General features: G+C 36.1%; 21 non-coding genes across 21 annotated transcripts; 11 read left to right on the plus strand and 10 right to left on the minus strand.

Annotated features, from left to right (window-relative positions):
- The first annotated feature begins 676 nt into the window (after window positions 1-676).
- On the plus strand, window positions 677-795 carry LOC149129362 (5S ribosomal RNA). Its single transcript, XR_016239729.1, has one exon. It is a non-coding gene; the product is annotated as a 5S ribosomal RNA (ribosomal RNA).
- A 931-nt stretch (window positions 796-1,726) lies between these two features.
- On the minus strand, window positions 1,727-1,845 carry LOC149129363 (5S ribosomal RNA). The gene has a single exon (XR_016239508.1). It is a non-coding gene; the product is annotated as a 5S ribosomal RNA (ribosomal RNA).
- A 694-nt stretch (window positions 1,846-2,539) lies between these two features.
- Window positions 2,540-2,658, plus strand: LOC149129364 (5S ribosomal RNA). The gene has a single exon (XR_016239741.1). It is a non-coding gene; the product is annotated as a 5S ribosomal RNA (ribosomal RNA).
- A 950-nt stretch (window positions 2,659-3,608) lies between these two features.
- Window positions 3,609-3,727, minus strand: LOC149129365 (5S ribosomal RNA). The gene has a single exon (XR_016239475.1). It is a non-coding gene; the product is annotated as a 5S ribosomal RNA (ribosomal RNA).
- Window positions 3,728-4,421: 694 nt separating this feature from the next.
- On the plus strand, window positions 4,422-4,540 carry LOC149129366 (5S ribosomal RNA). Its single transcript, XR_016239752.1, has one exon. It is a non-coding gene; the product is annotated as a 5S ribosomal RNA (ribosomal RNA).
- A 956-nt stretch (window positions 4,541-5,496) lies between these two features.
- Window positions 5,497-5,615, minus strand: LOC149129367 (5S ribosomal RNA). Its single transcript, XR_016239328.1, has one exon. It is a non-coding gene; the product is annotated as a 5S ribosomal RNA (ribosomal RNA).
- Window positions 5,616-6,308: 693 nt separating this feature from the next.
- LOC149129368 (5S ribosomal RNA) lies at window positions 6,309-6,427 on the plus strand. Its single transcript, XR_016239413.1, has one exon. It is a non-coding gene; the product is annotated as a 5S ribosomal RNA (ribosomal RNA).
- Window positions 6,428-7,395: 968 nt separating this feature from the next.
- Window positions 7,396-7,514, minus strand: LOC149129369 (5S ribosomal RNA). Its single transcript, XR_016239329.1, has one exon. It is a non-coding gene; the product is annotated as a 5S ribosomal RNA (ribosomal RNA).
- A 694-nt stretch (window positions 7,515-8,208) lies between these two features.
- LOC149129370 (5S ribosomal RNA) lies at window positions 8,209-8,327 on the plus strand. Its single transcript, XR_016239361.1, has one exon. It is a non-coding gene; the product is annotated as a 5S ribosomal RNA (ribosomal RNA).
- Window positions 8,328-9,259: 932 nt separating this feature from the next.
- Window positions 9,260-9,378, minus strand: LOC149129371 (5S ribosomal RNA). The gene has a single exon (XR_016239476.1). It is a non-coding gene; the product is annotated as a 5S ribosomal RNA (ribosomal RNA).
- Window positions 9,379-10,072: 694 nt separating this feature from the next.
- On the plus strand, window positions 10,073-10,191 carry LOC149129372 (5S ribosomal RNA). Its single transcript, XR_016239414.1, has one exon. It is a non-coding gene; the product is annotated as a 5S ribosomal RNA (ribosomal RNA).
- A 952-nt stretch (window positions 10,192-11,143) lies between these two features.
- On the minus strand, window positions 11,144-11,262 carry LOC149129373 (5S ribosomal RNA). The gene has a single exon (XR_016239330.1). It is a non-coding gene; the product is annotated as a 5S ribosomal RNA (ribosomal RNA).
- A 694-nt stretch (window positions 11,263-11,956) lies between these two features.
- On the plus strand, window positions 11,957-12,075 carry LOC149129374 (5S ribosomal RNA). The gene has a single exon (XR_016239362.1). It is a non-coding gene; the product is annotated as a 5S ribosomal RNA (ribosomal RNA).
- A 960-nt stretch (window positions 12,076-13,035) lies between these two features.
- LOC149129375 (5S ribosomal RNA) lies at window positions 13,036-13,154 on the minus strand. The gene has a single exon (XR_016239331.1). It is a non-coding gene; the product is annotated as a 5S ribosomal RNA (ribosomal RNA).
- A 693-nt stretch (window positions 13,155-13,847) lies between these two features.
- On the plus strand, window positions 13,848-13,966 carry LOC149129376 (5S ribosomal RNA). Its single transcript, XR_016239415.1, has one exon. It is a non-coding gene; the product is annotated as a 5S ribosomal RNA (ribosomal RNA).
- Window positions 13,967-14,932: 966 nt separating this feature from the next.
- LOC149129377 (5S ribosomal RNA) lies at window positions 14,933-15,051 on the minus strand. The gene has a single exon (XR_016239333.1). It is a non-coding gene; the product is annotated as a 5S ribosomal RNA (ribosomal RNA).
- Window positions 15,052-15,745: 694 nt separating this feature from the next.
- On the plus strand, window positions 15,746-15,864 carry LOC149129378 (5S ribosomal RNA). The gene has a single exon (XR_016239363.1). It is a non-coding gene; the product is annotated as a 5S ribosomal RNA (ribosomal RNA).
- Window positions 15,865-16,812: 948 nt separating this feature from the next.
- LOC149129379 (5S ribosomal RNA) lies at window positions 16,813-16,931 on the minus strand. The gene has a single exon (XR_016239334.1). It is a non-coding gene; the product is annotated as a 5S ribosomal RNA (ribosomal RNA).
- Window positions 16,932-17,625: 694 nt separating this feature from the next.
- LOC149129380 (5S ribosomal RNA) lies at window positions 17,626-17,744 on the plus strand. The gene has a single exon (XR_016239416.1). It is a non-coding gene; the product is annotated as a 5S ribosomal RNA (ribosomal RNA).
- A 944-nt stretch (window positions 17,745-18,688) lies between these two features.
- On the minus strand, window positions 18,689-18,807 carry LOC149129381 (5S ribosomal RNA). Its single transcript, XR_016239335.1, has one exon. It is a non-coding gene; the product is annotated as a 5S ribosomal RNA (ribosomal RNA).
- Window positions 18,808-19,501: 694 nt separating this feature from the next.
- On the plus strand, window positions 19,502-19,620 carry LOC149129382 (5S ribosomal RNA). The gene has a single exon (XR_016239417.1). It is a non-coding gene; the product is annotated as a 5S ribosomal RNA (ribosomal RNA).
- Window positions 19,621-20,129: the final 509 nt, after the last annotated feature.

Below are 20,129 nucleotides of genomic sequence, written 5' to 3' on the forward strand. Positions count from 1 at the left end.
TATCTATTTATTCTATAAACTTATACTAAATCATTTTCATTTTTTAGAATGTATTTTTCTTTCTTTCACTTTGTATATAACTTGGCAATCCTTCGGTAAAAAGACATTATCTTTCATCTTCACAGTGCCATCTTAGCGATCTTTCTATAAAAAACAAATTATCGTTCACCTTCACAGTACTGAACAGTTAAACGCTGGCAACAACACTTACTAATCATTCACATCATATACTACTACCTATACATTGCACACTTTAACGACTTATGAACTTTCCCTATTTTCCTTCTCATTCTTACGGTCATTTAAGTTTTTATTTGCTTGGCACCCGTTATACACGTTCATCTTTACCAGAAAACAATTCACATTTTGTGCGCCTGTGCTTTCGAAACAATGTTATTATATGCCGGTGTAATGACGTTATACGACCGTTATATCCATTGGGTCGGATATAAAATAGCACCAATTTATTTACAGATTATACCCAGCATTGATACTGATCGCGCAAATGAGAAATAATGAATATATGTGCGGCCGTATTTTTCGCTTTTCAGCTGCAAAAAAATAAATGTTAAAGCCTCAATTTCTATATAAATTGAAAGAAATCAAATGTTCTGAAAAACAAAATTGCTTTAGTATGATATTATAGAATAAATACATTAAAATTTACTTCTCTGATGTTTACGGCCATATCACGTTGAAAACACCGGTTCTCGTCCGATCACCGAAGTTAAGCAACATCGAGCCTAGTTAGTACTTAGATGGGTGACCGCTTGGGAACCCTAGGTGCTGTAAGCATTTTTTTTGCTTTTTTTAAAAATTAATTTAAACAAATTGAATTTTGACAATGTAATATGATAAAAGAAAGTGGATTCGATTTACTTTCAATATGAAATACAGAAAGCATACGCAGATTAACCAAAATTCAGCGGGTGGGAACCTCTTGTAAGACTACTACTTATCCATGAACCTTGTTGACAGTGATGATCGTGCAGCTGAAAAGTTTTCCCGTGAAGATATTGAAAATAGCTTTCATGTCATGTTCACTGTTGAACAACCATCAACCTGAGAGAACAGGAACAAATAGTGTAAAGCATTCTCTCCCATAATTCAAACGATTTGCATATTCTGTGACTCTATAAAGGGAGATAATAGTTGCGTTAGTTTCTTAAAAAATTCATATGCTTGTTCTGGGAACTAGCAGTGAACTATCTCTTTCAACCTCTGGCATTCGATATGTTTGTAGGGAATGGACCACTAAGCACGAACTTTTAGTCATTGTTTGCAGCTCGCCTTACCGAGGTGCCAGATGATGCCCGTTGGGATGCTTAACTTTTCCAACCACATGGTTCCGGGTTCAGTCCCACAGCGTGGCACCTTGGGCAAGTGTCTTCTACTATAGTCTCGGGACGACCAAAGCTTTATGAGTGGTTTTGGTAGACGGAAACTGAAAGAAGCCCGTCGTATACATGTGTATATATATATATATATATATATATATATATATATATGTATGTATGTGCGTGTATATGTTTGTGTCTGTTCCCCAACATCGCCTGACAACCGATGGTGGTGTGTATACGTCCCTGTAACTTAGCGGTTCGGCAAAAAGTGGACGATATAATAAGTGCCAGGCTTACAAAGAATAAGTCCTGATGAAAATAAATTGAATAGGCTGTTTTAATGCTTGTTAAAATTTACAGCTTGTGTAAATGAAAAAGAAAACGAATGCTTACAGCACCTAGGGTTCCCCGGCGGTCACCCATCTAAGTACTGACTAGGCTCCATGTTGCTTAACGTCGGTGATCGGACGAGAACCGGTGCTTTCAACGTGATATGGCCGTAAACATCTATACAGTAAATTTTTATCTATTTATTCTATAAACTTATACTAAATCATTTTCATTTTTTAGAATGTATTTTTCTTTCTTTCACTTTGTATATAACTTGGCAATCCTTCGGTAAAAAGACATTATCTTTCATCTTCACAGTGCCATCTTAGCGATCTTTCTATAAAAAACAAATTATCGTTCACCTTCACAGTACTGAACAGTTAAACGCTGGCAACAACACTTACTAATCATTCACATCATATACTACTACCTATACATTGCACACTTTAACGACTTATGAACTTTGCCTATTTTCCTTCTCATTCTTACGGTCATTTAAGTTTTTATTTGCTTGGCACCCGTTATACACGTTCATCTTTACCAGAAAACAATTCACATTTTGTGCGCCTGTGCTTTCGAAACAATGTTATTATATGCCGGTGTAATGACGTTATACGACCGTTATATCCATTGGGTCGGATATAAAATAGCACCAATTTATTTACAGATTATACCCAGCATTGATACTGATCGCGCAAATGAGAAATAATGAATATATGTGCGGCCGCATTTTTCGCTTTTCAGCTGCAAAAAAATAAATGTTAAAGCCTCAATTTCTATATAAATTGAAAGAAATCAAATGTTCTGAAAAACAAAATTGCTTTAGTATGATATTATAGAATAAATACATTAAAATTTACTTCTCTGATGTTTACGGCCATATCACGTTGAAAACACCGGTTCTCGTCCGATCACCGAAGTTAAGCAACATCGAGCCTAGTTAGTACTTAGATGGGTGACCGCTTGGGAACCCTAGGTGCTGTAAGCATTTTTTTTTGCTTTTTTTAAAAATTAATTTAAGCAAATTGAATTTTGACAATGTAATATGATAAAAGAAAGTGGATTCGATTTACTTTCAATATGAAATACAGAAAGCATACGCAGATTAACCAAAATTCAGCGGGTGGGAACCTCTTGTAAGACTACTACTTATCCATGAACCTTGTTGACAGTGATGATCGTGCAGCTGAAAAGTTTTCCCGTGAAGATATTGAAAATAGCTTTCATGTCATGTTCACTGTTGAACAACCATCAACCTGAGAGAACAGGAACAAATAGTGTAAAGCATTCTCTCCCATAATTCAAACGATTTGCATATTCTGTGACTCTATAAAGGGAGATAATAGTTGCGTTAGTTTCTTAAAAAATTCATATGCTTGTTCTGGGAACTAGCAGTGAACTATCTCTTTCAACCTCTGGCATTCGATATGTTTGTAGGGAATGGACCACTAAGCACGAACTTTTAGTCATTGTTTGCAGCTCGCCTTACCGAGGTGGCAGATGATGCCCGTTGGGATGCTTAACTTTTCCAACCACATGGTTCCGGGTTCAGTCCCACTGCGTGGCACCTTGGGCAAGTGTCTTCTACTATAGTCTCGGGACGACCAAAGCTTTATGAGTGGTTTTCGTAGACGGAAACTGAAAGAAGCCCGTCGTATACATGTGTATATATATATATATATATATATATATATATATATATATATATATATATATGTATGTATGTATGTGCGTGTATATGTTTGTGTCTGTTCCCCAACATCGCCTGACAACCGATGGTGGTGTGTATACGTCCCTGTAACTTAGCGGTTCGGCAAAAAGTGGACGATATAATAAGTGCCAGGCTTACAAAGAATAAGTCCTGATGAAAATAAATTGAATAGGCTGTTTTAATGCTTGTTAAAATTTACAGCTTGTGTAAATGAAAAAGAAAACGAATGCTTACAGCACCTAGGGTTCCCCGGCGGTCACCCAACTAAGTACTAACTAGGCTCGATGTTGCTTAACGTCGGTGATCGGACGAGAACCGGTGCTTTCAACGTGATATGGCCGTAAACATCTATACAGTAAATTTTTATCTATTTATTCTATAAACTTATACTAAATCATTTTCATTTTTTAGAATGTATTTTTCTTTCTTTCACTTTGTATATAACTTGGCAATCCTTCGGTAAAAAGACATTATCTTTCATCTTCACAGTGCCATCTTAGCGATCTTTCTATAAAAAACAAATTATCGTTCACCTTCACAGTACTGAACAGTTAAACGCTGGCAACAACACTTACTAATCATTCACATCATATACTACTACCTATACATTGCACACTTTAACGACTTATGAACTTTCCCTATTTTCCTTCTCATTCTTACGGTCATTTAAGTTTTTATTTGCTTGGCACCCGTTATACACGTTCATCTTTACCAGAAAACAATTCACATTTTGTGCGCCTGTGCTTTCGAAACAATGTTATTATATGCCGGTGTAATGACGTTATACGACCGTTATATCCATTGGGTCGGATATAAAATAGCACCAATTTATTTACAGATTATACCCAGCATTGATACTGATCGCGCAAATGAGAAATAATGAATATATGTGCGGCCGTATTTTTCGCTTTTCAGCTGCAAAAAAATAAATGTTAAAGCCTCAATTTCTATATAAATTGAAAGAAATCAAATGTTCTGAAAAACAAAATTGCTTTAGTATGATATTATAGAATAAATACATTAAAATTTACTTCTCTGATGTTTACGGCCATATCACGTTGAAAACACCGGTTCTCGTCCGATCACCGAAGTTAAGCAACATCGAGCCTAGTTAGTACTTAGATGGGTGACCGCTTGGGAACCCTAGGTGCTGTAAGCATTTTTTTTTGCTTTTTTTAAAAATTAATTTAAGCAAATTGAATTTTGACAATGTAATATGATAAAAGAAAGTGGATTCGATTTACTTTCAATATGAAATACAGAAAGCATACGCAGATTAACCAAAATTCAGCGGGTGGGAACCTCTTGTAAGACTACTACTTATCCATGAACCTTGTTGACAGTGATGATCGTGCAGCTGAAAAGTTTTCCCGTGAAGATATTGAAAATAGCTTTCATGTCATGTTCACTGTTGAACAACCATCAACCTGAGAGAACAGGAACAAATAGTGTAAAGCATTCTCTCCCATAATTCAAACGATTTGCATATTCTGTGACTCTATAAAGGGAGATAATAGTTGCGTTAGTTTCTTAAAAAATTCATATGCTTGTTCTGGGAACTAGCAGTGAACTATCTCTTTCAACCTCTGGCATTCGATATGTTTGTAGGGAATGGACCACTAAGCACGAACTTTTAGTCATTGTTTGCAGCTCGCCTTACCGAGGTGGCAAATGATGCCCGTTGGGATGCTTAACTTTTCCAACCACATGGTTCCGGGTTCAGTCCCACTGCGTGGCACCTTGGGCAAGTGTCTTCTACTATAGTCTCGGGACGACCAAAGCTTTATGAGTGGTTTTCGTAGACGGAAACTGAAAGAAGCCCGTCGTATACATGTATATATATATATATATATATATATATATATATATATATATATATATATATATATATATATATGTATGTATGTGCGTATATATGTTTGTGTCTGTTCCCCAACATCGCCTGACAACCGATGGTGGTGTGTATACGTCCCTGTAACTTAGCGGTTCGGCAAAAAGTGGACGATATAATAAGTGCCAGGCTTACAAAGAATAAGTCCTGGTGAAAATAAATTGAATCCGCTGTTTTAATGCTTGTTAAAATTTACAGCTTGTGTAAATGAAAAAGAAAACGAATGCTTACAGCACCTAGGGTTCCCAAGCGGTCACCCATCTAAGTACTAACTAGGCTCGATGTTGCTTAACGTCGGTGATCGGACGAGAACCGGTGCTTTCAACGTGATATGGCCGTAAACATCTATACACAAAATTTTTATCTATTTATTCTATAAACTTATACTAAATCATTTTCATTTTTTAGAATGTATTTTTCTTTCTTTCACTTTGTATATAACTTGGCAATCCTTCGGTAAAAAGACATTATCTTTCATCTTCACAGTGCCATCTTAGCGATCTTTCTATAAAAAACAAATTATCGTTCACCTTCACAGTACTGAACAGTTAAACGCTGGCAACAACACTTACTAATCATTCACATCATATACTACTACCTATACATTGCACACTTTAACGACTTATGAACTTTCCCTATTTTCCTTCTCATTCTTACGGTCATTTAAGTTTTTATTTGCTTGGCACCCGTTATACACGTTCATCTTTACCAGAAAACAATTCACATTTTGTGCGCCTGTGCTTTCGAAACAATGTTATTATATGCCGGTGTAATGACGTTATACGACCGTTATATCCATTGGGTCGGATATAAAATAGCACCAATTTATTTACAGATTATACCCAGCATTGATACTGATCGCGCAAATGAGAAATAATGAATATATGTGCGGCCGCATTTTTCGCTTTTCAGCTGCAAAAAATAAATGTTAAAGCCTCAATTTCTATATAAATTGAAAGAAATCAAATGTTCTGAAAAACAAAATTGCTTTAGTATGATATTATAGAATAAATACATTAAAATTTACTTCTCTGATGTTTACGGCCATATCACGTTGAAAACACCGGTTCTCGTCCGATCACCGAAGTTAAGCAACATCGAGCCTAGTTAGTACTTAGATGGGTGACCGCTTGGGAACCCTAGGTGCTATAAGCATTTTTTTTTGCTTCTTTTAAAAATTAATTTAAGCAAATTGAATTTTGACAATGTAATATGATAAAAGAAAGTGGATTCGATTTACTTTCAATATGAAATACAGAAAGCATACGCAGATTAACCAAAATTCAGCGGGTGGGAACCTCTTGTAAGACTACTACTTATCCATGAACCTTGTTGACAGTGATGATCGTGCAGCTGAAAAGTTTTCCCGTGAAGATATTGAAAATAGCTTTCATGTCATGTTCACTGTTGAACAACCATCAACCTGAGAGAACAGGAACAAATAGTGTAAAGCATTCTCTCCCATAATTCAAACGATTTGCATATTCTGTGACTCTATAAAGGGAGATAATAGTTGCGTTAGTTTCTTAAAAAATTCATATGCTTGTTCTGGGAACTAGCAGTGAACTATCTCTTTCAACCTCTGGCATTCGATATGTTTGTAGGGAATGGACCACTAAGCACGAACTTTTAGTCATTGTTTGCAGCTCGCCTTACCGAGGTGGCAGATGATGCCCGTTGGGATGCTTAACTTTTCCAACCACATGGTTCCGGGTTCAGTCCCACTGCGTGGCACCTTGGGCAAGTGTCTTCTACTATAGTCTCGGGACGACCAAAGCTTTATGAGTGGTTTTCGTAGACGGAAACTGAAAGAAGCCCGTCGTATACATGTGTATATATATATATATATATATATATATATATATATATATATATATATATATATATATATATATATATATATATGTATGTATGTGCGTGTATATGTTTGTGTCTGTTCCCCAACATCGCCTGACAACCGATGGTGGTGTGTATACGTCCCTGTAACTTAGCGGTTCGGCAAAAAGTGGACGATATAATAAGTGCCAGGCTTACAAAGAATAAGTCCTGGTGAAAATAAATTGAATCCGCTGTTTTAATGCTTGTTAAAATTTACAGCTTGTGTAAATGAAAAAGAAAACGAATGCTTACAGCACCTAGGGTTCCCAAGCGGTCACCCATCTAAGTACTAACTAGGCTCGATGTTGCTTAACGTCGGTGATCGGACGAGAACCGGTGCTTTCAACGTGATATGGCCGTAAACATCTATACAGTAAATTTTTATCTATTTATTCTATAAACTTATACTAAATCATTTTCATTTTTTAGAATGTATTTTTCTTTCTTTCACTTTGTATATAACTTGGCAATCCTTCGGTAAAAAGACATTATCTTTCATCTTCACAGTGCCATCTTAGCGATCTTTCTATAAAAAACAAATTATCGTTCACCTTCACAGTACTGAACAGTTAAACGCTGGCAACAACACTTACTAATCATTCACATCATATACTACTACCTATACATTGCACACTTTAACGACTTATGAACTTTCCCTATTTTCCTTCTCATTCTTACGGTCATTTAAGTTTTTATTTGCTTGGCACCCGTTATACACGTTCATCTTTACCAGAAAACAATTCACATTTTGTGCGCCTGTGCTTTCGAAACAATGTTATTATATGCCGGTGTAATGACGTTATACGACCGTTATATCCATTGGGTCGGATATAAAATAGCACCAATTTATTTACAGATTATACCCAGCATTGATACTGATCGCGCAAATGAGAAATAATGAATATATGTGCGGCCGTATTTTTCGCTTTTCAGCTGCAAAAAAATAAATGTTAAAGCCTCAATTTCTATATAAATTGAAAGAAATCAAATGTTCTGAAAAACAAAATTGCTTTAGTATGATATTATAGAATAAATACATTAAAATTTACTTCTCTGATGTTTACGGCCATATCACGTTGAAAACACCGGTTCTCGTCCGATCACCGAAGTTAAGCAACATCGAGCCTAGTTAGTACTTAGATGGGTGACCGCTTGGGAACCCTAGGTGCTATAAGCTTTTTTTTTTGCTTTTTTTAAAAATTAATTTAAGCAAATTGAATTTTGACAATGTAATATGATAAAAGAAAGTGGATTCGATTTACTTTCAATATGAAATACAGAAAGCATACGCAGATTAACCAAAATTCAGCGGGTGGGAACCTCTTGTAAGACTACTACTTATCCATGAACCTTGTTGACAGTGATGATCGTGCAGCTGAAAAGTTTTCCCGTGAAGATATTGAAAATAGCTTTCATGTCATGTTCACTGTTGAACAACCATCAACCTGAGAGAACAGGAACAAATAGTGTAAAGCATTCTCTCCCATAATTCAAACGATTTGCATATTCTGTGACTCTATAAAGGGAGATAATAGTTGCGTTAGTTTCTTAAAAAATTCATATGCTTGTTCTGGGAACTAGCAGTGAACTATCTCTTTCAACCTCTGGCATTCGATATGTTTGTAGGGACTGGACCACTAAGCACGAACTTTTAGTCATTGTTTGCAGCTCGCCTTACCGAGGTGGCAGATGATGCCCGTTGGGATGCTTAACTTTTCCAACCACATGGTTCCGGGTTCAGTCCCACTGCGTGGCACCTTGGGCAAGTGTCTTCTACTATAGTCTCGGGACGACCAAAGCTTTATGAGTGGTTTTCGTAGACGGAAACTGAAAGAAGCCCGTCGTATACATGTGTATATATATATATATATATATATATATATATATATATGTATGTATGTGCGTATATATGTTTGTGTCTGTTCCCCAACATCGCCTGACAACCGATGGTGGTGTGTATACGTCCCTGTAACTTAGCGGTTCGGCAAAAAGTGGACGATATAATAAGTGCCAGGCTTACAAAGAATAAGTCCTGGTGAAAATAAATTGAATCCGCTGTTTTAATGCTTGTTAAAATTTACAGCTTGTGTAAATGAAAAAGAAAACGAATGCTTACAGCACCTAGGGTTCCCCGGCGGTCACCCAACTAAGTACTAACTAGGCTCGATGTTGCTTAACGTCGGTGATCGGACGAGAACCGGTGCTTTCAACGTGATATGGCCGTAAACATCTATACAGTAAATTTTTATCTATTTATTCTATAAACTTATACTAAATCATTTTCATTTTTTAGAATGTATTTTTCTTTCTTTCACTTTGTATATAACTTGGCAATCCTTCGGTAAAAAGACATTATCTTTCATCTTCACAGTGCCATCTTAGCGATCTTTCTATAAAAAACAAATTATCGTTCACCTTCACAGTACTGAACAGTTAAACGCTGGCAACAACACTTACTAATCATTCACATCATATACTACTACCTATACATTGCACACTTTAACGACTTATGAACTTTCCCTATTTTCCTTCTCATTCTTACGGTCATTTAAGTTTTTATTTGCTTGGCACCCGTTATACACGTTCATCTTTACCAGAAAACAATTCACATTTTGTGCGCCTGTGCTTTCGAAACAATGTTATTATATGCCGGTGTAATGACGTTATACGACCGTTATATCCATTGGGTCGGATATAAAATAGCACCAATTTATTTACAGATTATACCCAGCATTGATACTGATCGCGCAAATGAGAAATAATGAATATATGTGCGGCCGTATTTTTCGCTTTTCAGCTGCAAAAAAATAAATGTTAAAGCCTCAATTTCTATATAAATTGAAAGAAATCAAATGTTCTGAAAAACAAAATTGCTTTAGTATGATATTATAGAATAAATACATTAAAATTTACTTCTCTGATGTTTACGGCCATATCACGTTGAAAACACCGGTTCTCGTCCGATCACCGAAGTTAAGCAACATCGAGCCTAGTTAGTACTTAGATGGGTGACCGCTTGGGAACCCTAGGTGCTATAAGCATTTTTTTTTGCTTCTTTTAAAAATTAATTTAAGCAAATTGAATTTTGACAATGTAATATGATAAAAGAAAGTGGATTCGATTTACTTTCAATATGAAATACAGAAAGCATACGCAGATTAACCAAAATTCAGCGGGTGGGAACCTCTTGTAAGACTACTACTTATCCATGAACCTTGTTGACAGTGATGATCGTGCAGCTGAAAAGTTTTCCCGTGAAGATATTGAAAATAGCTTTCATGTCATGTTCACTGTTGAACAACCATCAACCTGAGAGAACAGGAACAAATAGTGTAAAGCATTCTCTCCCATAATTCAAACGATTTGCATATTCTGTGACTCTATAAAGGGAGATAATAGTTGCGTTAGTTTCTTAAAAAATTCATATGCTTGTTCTGGGAACTAGCAGTGAACTATCTCTTTCAACCTCTGGCATTCGATATGTTTGTAGGGAATGGACCACTAAGCACGAACTTTTAGTCATTGTTTGCAGCTCGCCTTACCGAGGTGGCAGATGATGCCCGTTGGGATGCTTAACTTTTCCAACCACATGGTTCCGGGTTCAGTCCCACTGCGTGGCACCTTGGGCAAGTGTCTTCTACTATAGTCTCGGGACGACCAAAGCTTTATGAGTGGTTTTCGTAGACGGAAACTGAAAGAAGCCCGTCGTATACATGTGTATATATATATATATATATATATATATATATATATATATATATATATATATATATATGTATGTATGTGCGTGTATATGTTTGTGTCTGTTCCCCAACATCGCCTGACAACCGATGGTGGTGTGTATACGTCCCTGTAACTTAGCGGTTCGGCAAAAAGTGGACGATATAATAAGTGCCAGGCTTACAAAGAATAAGTCCTGGTGAAAATAAATTGAATCCGCTGTTTTAATGCTTGTTAAAATTTACAGCTTGTGTAAATGAAAAAGAAAACGAATGCTTACAGCACCTAGGGTTCCCAAGCGGTCACCCATCTAAGTACTAACTAGGCTCGATGTTGCTTAACGTCGGTGATCGGACGAGAACCGGTGCTTTCAACGTGATATGGCCGTAAACATCTATACAGTAAATTTTTATCTATTTATTCTATAAACTTATACTAAATCATTTTCATTTTTTAGAATGTATTTTTCTTTCTTTCACTTTGTATATAACTTGGCAATCCTTCGGTAAAAAGACATTATCTTTCATCTTCACAGTGCCATCTTAGCGATCTTTCTATAAAAAACAAATTATCGTTCACCTTCACAGTACTGAACAGTTAAACGCTGGCAACAACACTTACTAATCATTCACATCATATACTACTACCTATACATTGCACACTTTAACGACTTATGAACTTTCCCTATTTTCCTTCTCATTCTTACGGTCATTTAAGTTTTTATTTGCTTGGCACCCGTTATACACGTTCATCTTTACCAGAAAACAATTCACATTTTGTGCGCCTGTGCTTTCGAAACAATGTTATTATATGCCGGTGTAATGACGTTATACGACCGTTATATCCATTGGGTCGGATATAAAATAGCACCAATTTATTTACAGATTATACCCAGCATTGATACTGATCGCGCAAATGAGAAATAATGAATATATGTGCGGCCGTATTTTTCGCTTTTCAGCTGCAAAAAAATAAATGTTAAAGCCTCAATTTCTATATAAATTGAAAGAAATCAAATGTTCTGAAAAACAAAATTGCTTTAGTATGATATTATAGAATAAATACATTAAAATTTACTTCTCTGATGTTTACGGCCATATCACGTTGAAAACACCGGTTCTCGTCCGATCACCGAAGTTAAGCAACATCGAGCCTAGTTAGTACTTAGATGGGTGACCGCTTGGGAACCCTAGGTGCTATAAGCTTTTTTTTTTGCTTTTTTTAAAAATTAATTTAAGCAAATTGAATTTTGACAATGTAATATGATAAAAGAAAGTGGATTCGATTTACTTTCAATATGAAATACAGAAAGCATACGCAGATTAACCAAAATTCAGCGGGTGGGAACCTCTTGTAAGACTACTACTTATCCATGAACCTTGTTGACAGTGATGATCGTGCAGCTGAAAAGTTTTCCCGTGAAGATATTGAAAATAGCTTTCATGTCATGTTCACTGTTGAACAACCATCAACCTGAGAGAACAGGAACAAATAGTGTAAAGCATTCTCTCCCATAATTCAAACGATTTGCATATTCTGTGACTCTATAAAGGGAGATAATAGTTGCGTTAGTTTCTTAAAAAATTCATATGCTTGTTCTGGGAACTAGCAGTGAACTATCTCTTTCAACCTCTGGCATTCGATATGTTTGTAGGGACTGGACCACTAAGCACGAACTTTTAGTCATTGTTTGCAGCTCGCCTTACCGAGGTGGCAGATGATGCCCGTTGGGATGCTTAACTTTTCCAACCACATGGTTCCGGGTTCAGTCCCACTGCGTGGCACCTTGGGCAAGTGTCTTCTACTATAGTCTCGGGACGACCAAAGCTTTATGAGTGGTTTTCGTAGACGGAAACTGAAAGAAGCCCGTCGTATACATGTGTATATATATATATATATATATATATATATATATATATATATATATATATATATATATATATATATGTATGTATGTGCGTATATATGTTTGTGTCTGTTCCCCAACATCGCCTGACAACCGATGGTGGTGTGTATACGTCCCTGTAACTTAGCGGTTCGGCAAAAAGTGGACGATATAATAAGTGCCAGGCTTACAAAGAATAAGTCCTGGTGAAAATAAATTGAATCCGCTGTTTTAATGCTTGTTAAAATTTACAGCTTGTGTAAATGAAAAAGAAAACGAATGCTTACAGCACCTAGGGTTCCCAAGCGGTCACCCATCTAAGTACTAACTAGGCTCGATGTTGCTTAACGTCGGTGATCGGACGAGAACCGGTGCTTTCAACGTGATATGGCCGTAAACATCTATACACAAAATTTTTATCTATTTATTCTATAAACTTATACTAAATCATTTTCATTTTTTAGAATGTATTTTTCTTTCTTTCACTTTGTATATAACTTGGCAATCCTTCGGTAAAAAGACATTATCTTTCATCTTCACAGTGCCATCTTAGCGATCTTTCTATAAAAAACAAATTATCGTTCACCTTCACAGTACTGAACAGTTAAACGCTGGCAACAACACTTACTAATCATTCACATCATATACTACTACCTATACATTGCACACTTTAACGACTTATGAACTTTCCCTATTTTCCTTCTCATTCTTACGGTCATTTAAGTTTTTATTTGCTTGGCACCCGTTATACACGTTCATCTTTACCAGAAAACAATTCACATTTTGTGCGCCTGTGCTTTCGAAACAATGTTATTATATGCCGGTGTAATGACGTTATACGACCGTTATATCCATTGGGTCGGATATAAAATAGCACCAATTTATTTACAGATTATACCCAGCATTGATACTGATCGCGCAAATGAGAAATAATGAATATATGTGCGGCCGCATTTTTCGCTTTTCAGCTGCAAAAAATAAATGTTAAAGCCTCAATTTCTATATAAATTGAAAGAAATCAAATGTTCTGAAAAACAAAATTGCTTTAGTATGATATTATAGAATAAATACATTAAAATTTACTTCTCTGATGTTTACGGCCATATCACGTTGAAAACACCGGTTCTCGTCCGATCACCGAAGTTAAGCAACATCGAGCCTAGTTAGTACTTAGATGGGTGACCGCTTGGGAACCCTAGGTGCTATAAGCATTTTTTTTTGCTTCTTTTAAAAATTAATTTAAGCAAATTGAATTTTGACAATGTAATATGATAAAAGAAAGTGGATTCGATTTACTTTCAATATGAAATACAGAAAGCATACGCAGATTAACCAAAATTCAGCGGGTGGGAACCTCTTGTAAGACTACTACTTATCCATGAACCTTGTTGACAGTGATGATCGTGCAGCTGAAAAGTTTTCCCGTGAAGATATTGAAAATAGCTTTCATGTCATGTTCACTGTTGAACAACCATCAACCTGAGAGAACAGGAACAAATAGTGTAAAGCATTCTCTCCCATAATTCAAACGATTTGCATATTCTGTGACTCTATAAAGGGAGATAATAGTTGCGTTAGTTTCTTAAAAAATTCATATGCTTGTTCTGGGAACTAGCAGTGAACTATCTCTTTCAACCTCTGGCATTCGATATGTTTGTAGGGAATGGACCACTAAGCACGAACTTTTAGTCATTGTTTGCAGCTCGCCTTACCGAGGTGGCAGATGATGCCCGTTGGGATGCTTAACTTTTCCAACCACATGGTTCCGGGTTCAGTCCCACTGCGTGGCACCTTGGGCAAGTGTCTTCTACTATAGTCTCGGGACGACCAAAGCTTTATGAGTGGTTTTCGTAGACGGAAACTGAAAGAAGCCCGTCGTATACATGTGTATATATATATATATATATATATATATATATATATATATATATATATATATATATATATATATATATATATGTATGTATGTGCGTGTATATGTTTGTGTCTGTTCCCCAACATCGCCTGACAACCGATGGTGGTGTGTATACGTCCCTGTAACTTAGCGGTTCGGCAAAAAGTGGACGATATAATAAGTGCCAGGCTTACAAAGAATAAGTCCTGGTGAAAATAAATTGAATCCGCTGTTTTAATGCTTGTTAAAATTTACAGCTTGTGTAAATGAAAAAGAAAACGAATGCTTACAGCACCTAGGGTTCCCAAGCGGTCACCCATCTAAGTACTAACTAGGCTCGATGTTGCTTAACGTCGGTGATCGGACGAGAACCGGTGCTTTCAACGTGATATGGCCGTAAACATCTATACAGTAAATTTTTATCTATTTATTCTATAAACTTATACTAAATCATTTTCATTTTTTAGAATGTATTTTTCTTTCTTTCACTTTGTATATAACTTGGCAATCCTTCGGTAAAAAGACATTATCTTTCATCTTCACAGTGCCATCTTAGCGATCTTTCTATAAAAAACAAATTATCGTTCACCTTCACAGTACTGAACAGTTAAACGCTGGCAACAACACTTACTAATCATTCACATCATATACTACTACCTATACATTGCACACTTTAACGACTTATGAACTTTCCCTATTTTCCTTCTCATTCTTACGGTCATTTAAGTTTTTATTTGCTTGGCACCCGTTATACACGTTCATCTTTACCAGAAAACAATTCACATTTTGTGCGCCTGTGCTTTCGAAACAATGTTATTATATGCCGGTGTAATGACGTTATACGACCGTTATATCCATTGGGTCGGATATAAAATAGCACCAATTTATTTACAGATTATACCCAGCATTGATACTGATCGCGCAAATGAGAAATAATGAATATATGTGCGGCCGTATTTTTCGCTTTTCAGCTGCAAAAAAATAAATGTTAAAGCCTCAATTTCTATATAAATTGAAAGAAATCAAATGTTCTGAAAAACAAAATTGCTTTAGTATGATATTATAGAATAAATACATTAAAATTTACTTCTCTGATGTTTACGGCCATATCACGTTGAAAACACCGGTTCTCGTCCGATCACCGAAGTTAAGCAACATCGAGCCTAGTTAGTACTTAGATGGGTGACCGCTTGGGAACCCTAGGTGCTATAAGCTTTTTTTTTTGCTTTTTTTAAAAATTAATTTAAGCAAATTGAATTTTGACAATGTAATATGATAAAAGAAAGTGGATTCGATTTACTTTCAATATGAAATACAGAAAGCATACGCAGATTAACCAAAATTCAGCGGGTGGGAACCTCTTGTAAGACTACTACTTATCCATGAACCTTGTTGACAGTGATGATCGTGCAGCTGAAAAGTTTTCCCGTGAAGATATTGAAAATAGCTTTCATGTCATGTTCACTGTTGAACAACCATCAACCTGAGAGAACAGGAACAAATAGTGTAAAGCATTCTCTCCCATAATTCAAACGATTTGCATATTCTGTGACTCTATAAAGGGAGATAATAGTTGCGTTAGTTTCTTAAAAAATTCATATGCTTGTTCTGGGAACTAGCAGTGAACTATCTCTTTCAACCTCTGGCATTCGATATGTTTGTAGGGACTGGACCACTAAGCACGAACTTTTAGTCATTGTTTGCAGCTCGCCTTACCGAGGTGGCAGATGATGCCCGTTGGGATGCTTAACTTTTCCAACCACATGGTTCCGGGTTCAGTCCCACTGCGTGGCACCTTGGGCAAGTGTCTTCTACTATAGTCTCGGGACGACCAAAGCTTTATGAGTGGTTTTGGTAGACGGAAACTGAAAGAAGCCCGTCGTATACATGTGTATATATATATATATATATATATATATATATATATATATATATATATATATATGTATGTATGTGCGTATATATGTTTGTGTCTGTTCCCCAACATCGCCTGACAACCGATGGTGGTGTGTATACGTCCCTGTAACTTAGCGGTTCGGCAAAAAGTGGACGATATAATAAGTGCCAGGCTTACAAAGAATAAGTCCTGGTGAAAATAAATTGAATCCGCTGTTTTAATGCTTGTTAAAATTTACAGCTTGTGTAAATGAAAAAGAAAACGAATGCTTACAGCACCTAGGGTTCCCAAGCGGTCACCCATCTAAGTACTAACTAGGCTCGATGTTGCTTAACGTCGGTGATCGGACGAGAACCGGTGCTTTCAACGTGATATGGCCGTAAACATCTATACACAAAATTTTTATCTATTTATTCTATAAACTTATACTAAATCATTTTCATTTTTTAGAATGTATTTTTCTTTCTTTCACTTTGTATATAACTTGGCAATCCTTCGGTAAAAAGACATTATCTTTCATCTTCACAGTGCCATCTTAGCGATCTTTCTATAAAAAACAAATTATCGTTCACCTTCACAGTACTGAACAGTTAAACGCTGGCAACAACACTTACTAATCATTCACATCATATACTACTACCTATACATTGCACACTTTAACGACTTATGAACTTTCCCTATTTTCCTTCTCATTCTTACGGTCATTTAAGTTTTTATTTGCTTGGCACCCGTTATACACGTTCATCTTTACCAGAAAACAATTCACATTTTGTGCGCCTGTGCTTTCGAAACAATGTTATTATATGCCGGTGTAATGACGTTATACGACCGTTATATCCATTGGGTCGGATATAAAATAGCACCAATTTATTTACAGATTATACCCAGCATTGATACTGATCGCGCAAATGAGAAATAATGAATATATGTGCGGCCGCATTTTTCGCTTTTCAGCTGCAAAAAAATAAATGTTAAAGCCTCAATTTCTATATAAATTGAAAGAAATCAAATGTTCTGAAAAACAAAATTGCTTTAGTATGATATTATAGAATAAATACATTAAAATTTACTTCTCTGATGTTTACGGCCATATCACGTTGAAAACACCGGTTCTCGTCCGATCACCGAAGTTAAGCAACATCGAGCCTAGTTAGTACTTAGATGGGTGACCGCTTGGGAACCCTAGGTGCTATAAGCATTTTTTTTTGCTTCTTTTAAAAATTAATTTAAGCAAATTGAATTTTGACAATGTAATATGATAAAAGAAAGTGGATTCGATTTACTTTCAATATGAAATACAGAAAGCATACGCAGATTAACCAAAATTCAGCGGGTGGGAACCTCTTGTAAGACTACTACTTATCCATGAACCTTGTTGACAGTGATGATCGTGCAGCTGAAAAGTTTTCCCGTGAAGATATTGAAAATAGCTTTCATGTCATGTTCACTGTTGAACAACCATCAACCTGAGAGAACAGGAACAAATAGTGTAAAGCATTCTCTCCCATAATTCAAACGATTTGCATATTCTGTGACTCTATAAAGGGAGATAATAGTTGCGTTAGTTTCTTAAAAAATTCATATGCTTGTTCTGGGAACTAGCAGTGAACTATCTCTTTCAACCTCTGGCATTCGATATGTTTGTAGGGAATGGACCACTAAGCACGAACTTTTAGTCATTGTTTGCAGCTCGCCTTACCGAGGTGGCAGATGATGCCCGTTGGGATGCTTAACTTTTCCAACCACATGGTTCCGGGTTCAGTCCCACTGCGTGGCACCTTGGGCAAGTGTCTTCTACTATAGTCTCGGGACGACCAAAGCTTTATGAGTGGTTTTCGTAGACGGAAACTGAAAGAAGCCCGTCGTATACATGTGTATATATATATATATATATATATATATATATATATATATATATATATATGTATGTATGTGCGTGTATATGTTTGTGTCTGTTCCCCAACATCGCCTGACAACCGATGGTGGTGTGTATACGTCCCTGTAACTTAGCGGTTCGGCAAAAAGTGGACGATATAATAAGTGCCAGGCTTACAAAGAATAAGTCCTGGTGAAAATAAATTGAATCCGCTGTTTTAATGCTTGTTAAAATTTACAGCTTGTGTAAATGAAAAAGAAAACGAATGCTTACAGCACCTAGGGTTCCCAAGCGGTCACCCATCTAAGTACTAACTAGGCTCGATGTTGCTTAACGTCGGTGATCGGACGAGAACCGGTGCTTTCAACGTGATATGGCCGTAAACATCTATACAGTAAATTTTTATCTATTTATTCTATAAACTTATACTAAATCATTTTCATTTTTTAGAATGTATTTTTCTTTCTTTCACTTTGTATATAACTTGGCAATCCTTCGGTAAAAAGACATTATCTTTCATCTTCACAGTGCCATCTTAGCGATCTTTCTATAAAAAACAAATTATCGTTCACCTTCACAGTACTGAACAGTTAAACGCTGGCAACAACACTTACTAATCATTCACATCATATACTACTACCTATACATTGCACACTTTAACGACTTATGAACTTTCCCTATTTTCCTTCTCATTCTTACGGTCATTTAAGTTTTTATTTGCTTGGCACCCGTTATACACGTTCATCTTTACCAGAAAACAATTCACATTTTGTGCGCCTGTGCTTTCGAAACAATGTTATTATATGCCGGTGTAATGACGTTATACGACCGTTATATCCATTGGGTCGGATATAAAATAGCACCAATTTATTTACAGATTATACCCAGCATTGATACTGATCGCGCAAATGAGAAATAATGAATATATGTGCGGCCGTATTTTTCGCTTTTCAGCTGCAAAAAAATAAATGTTAAAGCCTCAATTTCTATATAAATTGAAAGAAATCAAATGTTCTGAAAAACAAAATTGCTTTAGTATGATATTATAGAATAAATACATTAAAATTTACTTCTCTGATGTTTACGGCCATATCACGTTGAAAACACCGGTTCTCGTCCGATCACCGAAGTTAAGCAACATCGAGCCTAGTTAGTACTTAGATGGGTGACCGCTTGGGAACCCTAGGTGCTATAAGCATTTTTTTTTGCTTTTTTTAAAAATTAATTTAAGCAAATTGAATTTTGACAATGTAATATGATAAAAGAAAGTGGATTCGATTTACTTTCAATATGAAATACAGAAAGCATACGCAGAGTAACCAAAATTCAGCGGGTGGGAACCTCTTGTAAGACTACTACTTATCCATGAACCTTGTTGACAGTGATGATCGTGCAGCTGAAAAGTTTTCCCGTGAAGATATTGAAAATAGCTTTCATGTCATGTTCACTGTTGAACAACCATCAACCTGAGAGAACAGGAACAAATAGTGTAAAGCATTCTCTCCCATAATTCAAACGATTTGCATATTCTGTGACTCTATAAAGGGAGATAATAGTTGCGTTAGTTTCTTAAAAAATTCATATGCTTGTTCTGGGAACTAGCAGTGAACTATCTCTTTCAACCTCTGGCATTCGATATGTTTGTAGGGAATGGACCACTAAGCACGAACTTTTAGTCATTGTTTGCAGCTCGCCTTACCGAGGTGG

Source organism: Octopus bimaculoides, unplaced genomic scaffold (assembly GCF_046866305.1).
Source record: "Octopus bimaculoides isolate indiv1 unplaced genomic scaffold, ASM4686630v1 contig39, whole genome shotgun sequence".
Taxonomy (NCBI): domain Eukaryota; kingdom Metazoa; phylum Mollusca; class Cephalopoda; order Octopoda; family Octopodidae; genus Octopus; species Octopus bimaculoides.